Genomic DNA, 6065 nt, shown 5'->3' on the forward strand with positions numbered 1-6065 from the left:
TTTTCAAATACATACTATACAATACAATACAATGGCATAAGTGCAGAACTTCATTTCATTGCATGAAGCTAACTATTGCATGCGGGAGTGATGAATAGGTTCACTGTATTTTTGAAGAAATGAGATAATTATATTTAGTGTGAAGGAATTTTTGATAAAATGATTCATTTGTTATCATTGTCTTAGACTATGTTATGTAAAAATCTTGCTGTGTGAGATTCTCGATAAGATTAAAACACAAGATACATGCTATTTAAGGGTGTGTTCCACCACTCTTTGATTTTTTTCATCACTTTTGATTTCTCAGCATATATCATTGATAACTATATAAAGATCACATAACGGCCTTCAACAATTATTAAACAAGCAAGCTTAAGACATATTTCCGGGATTATGGAAAAATTTTAAATTACATATCGAAAGTGTGCATCTTTGGTTACATTTTCTGACATCAGACTCGGACTTCTCTTGAACTGAATTTTAATGTGCGTATTGTTATGCGTTTACTTTTCTACATTGGCTAGAGGTATAGGGGGAGGGTTGAGATCTCATAAACATGTTTAACCCCGCCGCATTTTTGCGCCTGTCCCAAGTCAGGAGCCTCTAGCCTTTGTTTTTCTTGTATTATTTTTAATTTTAGTTTCTTGTGTACAATTTGGAGTTTAGTATGGCGTTCATTATCACTGAACTAGTATATATATTTGTTTAGGGGCCAGCTGAAGGACGCCTCCGGGTGCGGGAATTTCTCGCTGCATTGAAGACCTGTTGGTGACCTTCTGCTGTTGTCTGTTCTATGGTCGGGTTGTTGTCTCTTTGACACATTCCCCATTTCCATTCTCAATTTTATTGTCTAATTGGCACTCATACCACATCTTCTTATTTATATTGGAATGACAAAAAAAGTTAAATACTTTTATTTGGAAACTTAATTTTGTATCACCGAAAGGTTTTAAACATTCGAATAACCAACAACTCGAATGATTCAGAGCCCTGTGTCCTGTTAATCAGGAACATATATATTGACGGGACTTGACACTTACTGATTGTAGTCGATTTTATCGTTAGATATACTGTTCCCAGTGTTAATGTAGCGATCAATATAGTCAGTCGGAATATAACGACTGGATTAGTCGGGTTAAATAATCAATGGTGATGAAGTGCAATGTTAAGAGAGAAAAAAATGGGAACATGTCAACAAAGCTGCGTTTTGATTATGACATGTTAGGCTGGTCCTAGGACATCTTTAAAGGCCCAAGTCAGGTTAACATTAGTCTCCTCAGATAAGATATGCATCGTAACTTTTGCCCTAAACTTATGATAGCTAATTAAGAGGGTCTTTGGATAATCCTGAGACTTAAGAAACCATAAGTCGAAATAAAAACGTCAAAATGGATAAACATCTCTGTTTGTAGACTTCAGCTCGAAAAATTTAGGTTTTTTTTCTCAAAAAAAAATTAACTCAAATTTCCTTCTTTTATATTCATGCTGATTCAATTAATAAGTGTAAACAGACAATCAATGAACACACGTATTCCAATGTTTTTTATGCACATCAAAGACTGCACGATAATAACCAGGACATAACTAAGGCACCAACCACCCATCTTTTGTAAAAAAAAAATCGGGACAAACCACAAAGAGGAACGATATTTTTTCTTTTAAACTAAATGTTTAATGTAATTTTCTCTAATTTTCAATGGAAACAAACTTTAAATTTAGAATCAATCGATTTTGTCAAACCCATGCCCCTCGCAAAAGATGAATAGTCGGTGCCCAATAGATTCAATACACTTAATTTAAATATGTATTGTCATTTCTTATTATCATCAGCGGTATAATTATTCATCGTATTGTTATTCTTGTATTCGATGGCTTTTGTTAATGTAAAGATTTTTGCAATATGATTGTAATTTAATTAATTGCATTTTAAAGTAATTGACCCCAAGTCTCATTGGTATATACATATAATTATAAAGTACAATGAAACTGAAGATCGAGTGAAAATTAAATCTGTATTGTTTAATTCTTTAGTACGGTTACTGCATGTGCAAGTCACACAGACTTCTCATCCAAGTGTTCCTAAGTTTCCCAAGTTGTCGTATCTGAAATAGAAATAGCCATAAAGGAGAAATGTTTCAATTGTATTTTATCATTACCTTTTCGCATGTTAAGCTGAAACCTGCAACTGGAAATAACAATAAATGATAATAACATTTATAAATATAAACGAAAATATGATTTTTGTATGACCTAAGAGAAGCTTTCGCCATATCAATTTACTGCATTTGCATTTTTTAACACACGACGTCCTAGCTATACCAAATAAATTTCATCAGATTGTGTTTGACAAACTTGCCACATTTTGCCTGTCCCAAGTCAGAAGTCTGTAGTTCAGTGGTTGTCGTTGGTTCATGCCTGTTTTACATTTGTGATTTTGGGGCCTTTTATAGCTGACTATGCGGTATGGGTTTTGTTCATTGTTGAAGACCGTACGGTGACTTATAGCTGTTAACTTCTATGTCATTTGGTCTCTTGTGGAGTTGTCTGATTATACCGCATCTTCTTACTTTTATATACATACGGTACTGATGAGTTTTTCTCATTGTTGAAGGCCGTACGGTTGCCCATGATTGCTTACACCTACTTCATTTGATAACTTTTGTGGATAGTTGTCTCATTGACAAGCATACCACATCTCCCTTTTTTCATATTCTACATTTGCACCATTCAACACGACAATCCAAGACTGAGCAACACAACTTGGCACCACAAAAAAATCAAAGGTAAACATGTGTGCATTTGAAGAGTAAGAAGAGGTAACCCCACAATATCACAGTATTTGAATGCCATACGGTGACCTATATTTGCTTACATCTACGTACGCGTCATTTGGTCGGATGTCTCATTGGCAATTATTGCATGCATACCACACCCTCTTACTTTTATATAAAGATGTTAATTTCAAAATTCACAATTTTCGATTTGTTAACCTCCTGACGTCTTTTGATTGATTGGTTAATTGATTTGTTGAATGATTGTTTGATTGATTATTTGACTGACTTACGCGTGCTTCAAACAGTAATCCCGGCAATCTGTATATATTGGTGATTCAAAGGAAACTGAACTTCCGCCTGTCTTGTCATGTATACATTTTATCTCACAAGCTTGGAAAGGTGTGATTAGTTGTGCATACGTATAACCTGAAATAATCATGTGATAAGTTGTGCATACATAGAACCTGAAGTATGACATGTGATTAGTTGTGCATAAGTAGAACATGAAATAAGACATGTGACTAGTTGTGCATACGTAGAACCTGAAATAAGACATGTGATTAGGCCACACAGCAAATAGGTCTTTTTCCCCTTTTTTTGGAAAGATTAAAACTATTGTTCCAATCCTTTCTTAGGGCATTGACCTTATCAACCGTGTAAGGTACTATATCTACATACACTGAAATATAGTAAGTTATAAATGATATAGCAGCAAACGCTCGGAGTAAAACTGCAAATTATTTTTGAAATTGCAGTTCAGAACACGAAAGAAAAAGTTAGTGGTTAGTAAAATCGGTTGCACTGTAGCTAAATAATTCCAGACGGTTTACAAATGAAAAGTGACAAATTTGAATTTTATATCTTTTGAGCAGTTTACTCAATTAAGAGTAATAATAATAATAATAATAATAATAATAATAATAATAATAATAATAATAATAATAATAATAATAATAATAATATCTTTATTTAGAGAGAGTAACTCATTTGGATTACACCAATTTTCAATAAGGCTCTCTTAATACAATAATAATTACATTAAAAATAAACAATACATATTCAATAATAATGATAAATAAAGATGTAATACAATTTAAATACAATAAACAATTATTATATATGGCATTACAGTACAAATATCATGGTAATGTTAAAAGTACATAGATTTGTAGTTATGTTTAAATTCTAATACTGTGTTTGATTTTTTAATTGAATTAGGAAGAGCATTCCATACTTTTGGTCCATTGTACGAGAAACTAGACTTATACAACTCTGTATTTGGTTTTGGAATTATAAAATTATCTGAGGACGAAAATCTCGTATTGTATTTTTGGTTTGCAGAAGCTGATAAAATAAGACTGGACATATATTCTGGAGCTAAGCCATGTTTTGCCTTATACATTAGTAATGATTTATGATAATGTATTCTTTGGGTAATCGGCAAAATGTTACATTCGTGAAATAATTCGCTTGAAGGTTAGGTGTAATCATGTTCGTCTAAAATTATTCTTGCTGCCCTCTTTTGCAGTTTGAGTAAACTATCTAATAGAAAGTTATTACAGTTTCCCCATATTGAACAACAATAATCTAAGTGAGGTAAAACGTAAGCGTTATAGAACATGTGTCTAGCTTTGTGATTTAAATATTTCTTTATCCTTTTTAGTAAAGCTAAAGAAGAGTTAACCCTTTTTATGATATAATCAATATGAGAAGACCAGGATAGAGATGCATCAACAAAAATACCTAGAACCTTTGCACATGTACTTTCTTTAATTTGTTGTCCATTCATAGCAATATTAATGTTTTCATTTGATGTAACTGAAAGCTTCTGTTTAGAGCCAATACATATAGCCTTCGTTTTAGATACATTTACAGCCATTTTATTGTCATCACACCAGCGAAAAATATCTTGTAAAACCGTATTAAGTTTATGACTGATACAACTTTTATTTTGTCCAATGACTGATATGGTGCTATCATCAGCAAATAAATCGGTGTTATGATTAGGATTAGACAAAGGAAGATCATTTATAAAAATTAAAAACAACACAGGTCCTAAAACGGATCCTTGAGGTACACCGGTTTTTTGTTTTTGTAAGTCTGAAAATGTATTTGAAATAGATACCATCTGATATCTGTCAGCCAGTACTGGTACGATTGACAACTGTCATGATCAACTAACAATATTTTGTAATCCTATCTCTAGATTTTCATTTTCACCTGTTTGTGTTGTGGGGTTGCTGTATCACAGACTATATCTCATATCTCCTTTCATTTATATGTGAATCATGATGTACACATCTTATCGACAAGGGTTTTGTTAGCTTACCAAAGATTAAATACAATTGAATTTAAAAAAAAAACTTTAAGATTACATTTATTACAGCCAGAAACAAATATCCTTCCGCAAGCTCTTCATTGTGAATGAAAAAGTGTGAAAAAAACTCGCGCAAGTTTCAGGTGCAACTGCATCAATGGTTTATTTAAACGCGACGTAAATTGTGGTTAAATATCGGTAGTGAAAAAAACAAAATGATTTTATTATATGAGATAAAGTTATGCGTATCTTAACACAGGTTAAAAAATATCCATTACCTGCAAAGTACACAAACACTACAAAAAGTACACAGAAAGGAACCTTCATTGCTTCACTTAGGTTAGAACAATGGAGGACTAGTACGGTTCTTATCAAACTATTTATCTATCATATATATGAGGGTCTGGATTGGGTTTACAAACTAGAGAATAATCAAGGAAAACATATAAAAGATTAGGGCACAAAAACAGAATAGAGAAAAATGGACCAAAATATTATAAAACAAAAATTAAGAGAATAAATTAACGGTTGCTAAAATGTATAGAATATAGAATAATGGGCAAACACATAAATGATTGATAAAAATTGTCTAAACATTTAAAGAATACGGAAATGAAGATCCCTTCCCTCCAATCTAGACCCTCATATGAATATATAGAATAGATAAAGAAAAAAAGCACGATTTGTAAATCTGATGTCACCGACTCATGCGGCTATCGCTGCATCTCAAAGTGTCGGTCATTGATAACGCAGATTACCGAACAAATATGCCGAAGTAACTGTGTACTAGTAATGTAAAAATTCCATGGGACCTCATGTGGCCGATTAAACCCACAACACAAAGTTAGCATACCCATTTAGGTCATGCTATAGTATTAAAATCTTGCCTCATGTTATTATTTCACTAAATTGATTGATTGAGTTTTGTGTCCTTAATGTCCACTGGCAACATTTCATGTATATTCAACACGAAC

At 32.5% G+C, this 6065-nt stretch overlaps 1 long non-coding RNA gene across 1 annotated transcript; it reads right to left on the reverse strand.

Annotated features, from left to right (window-relative positions):
* Positions 1-1993: 1993 nt before the first annotated feature.
* Positions 1994-5429, reverse strand: LOC127719099 (uncharacterized). Its single transcript, XR_007990170.1, has 3 exons — positions 5370-5429; positions 3065-3200; positions 1994-2102 (listed from the first exon to the last, which is right to left on the reverse strand). It is a non-coding gene; the product is annotated as an uncharacterized LOC127719099 (long non-coding RNA).
* Positions 5430-6065: the final 636 nt, after the last annotated feature.

This window comes from Mytilus californianus, unplaced genomic scaffold, assembly GCF_021869535.1.
Source record: "Mytilus californianus isolate M0D057914Y unplaced genomic scaffold, xbMytCali1.0.p SCAF_10, whole genome shotgun sequence".
In the NCBI taxonomy this organism is placed as follows: Eukaryota; Metazoa; Mollusca; class Bivalvia; order Mytilida; family Mytilidae; genus Mytilus; species Mytilus californianus.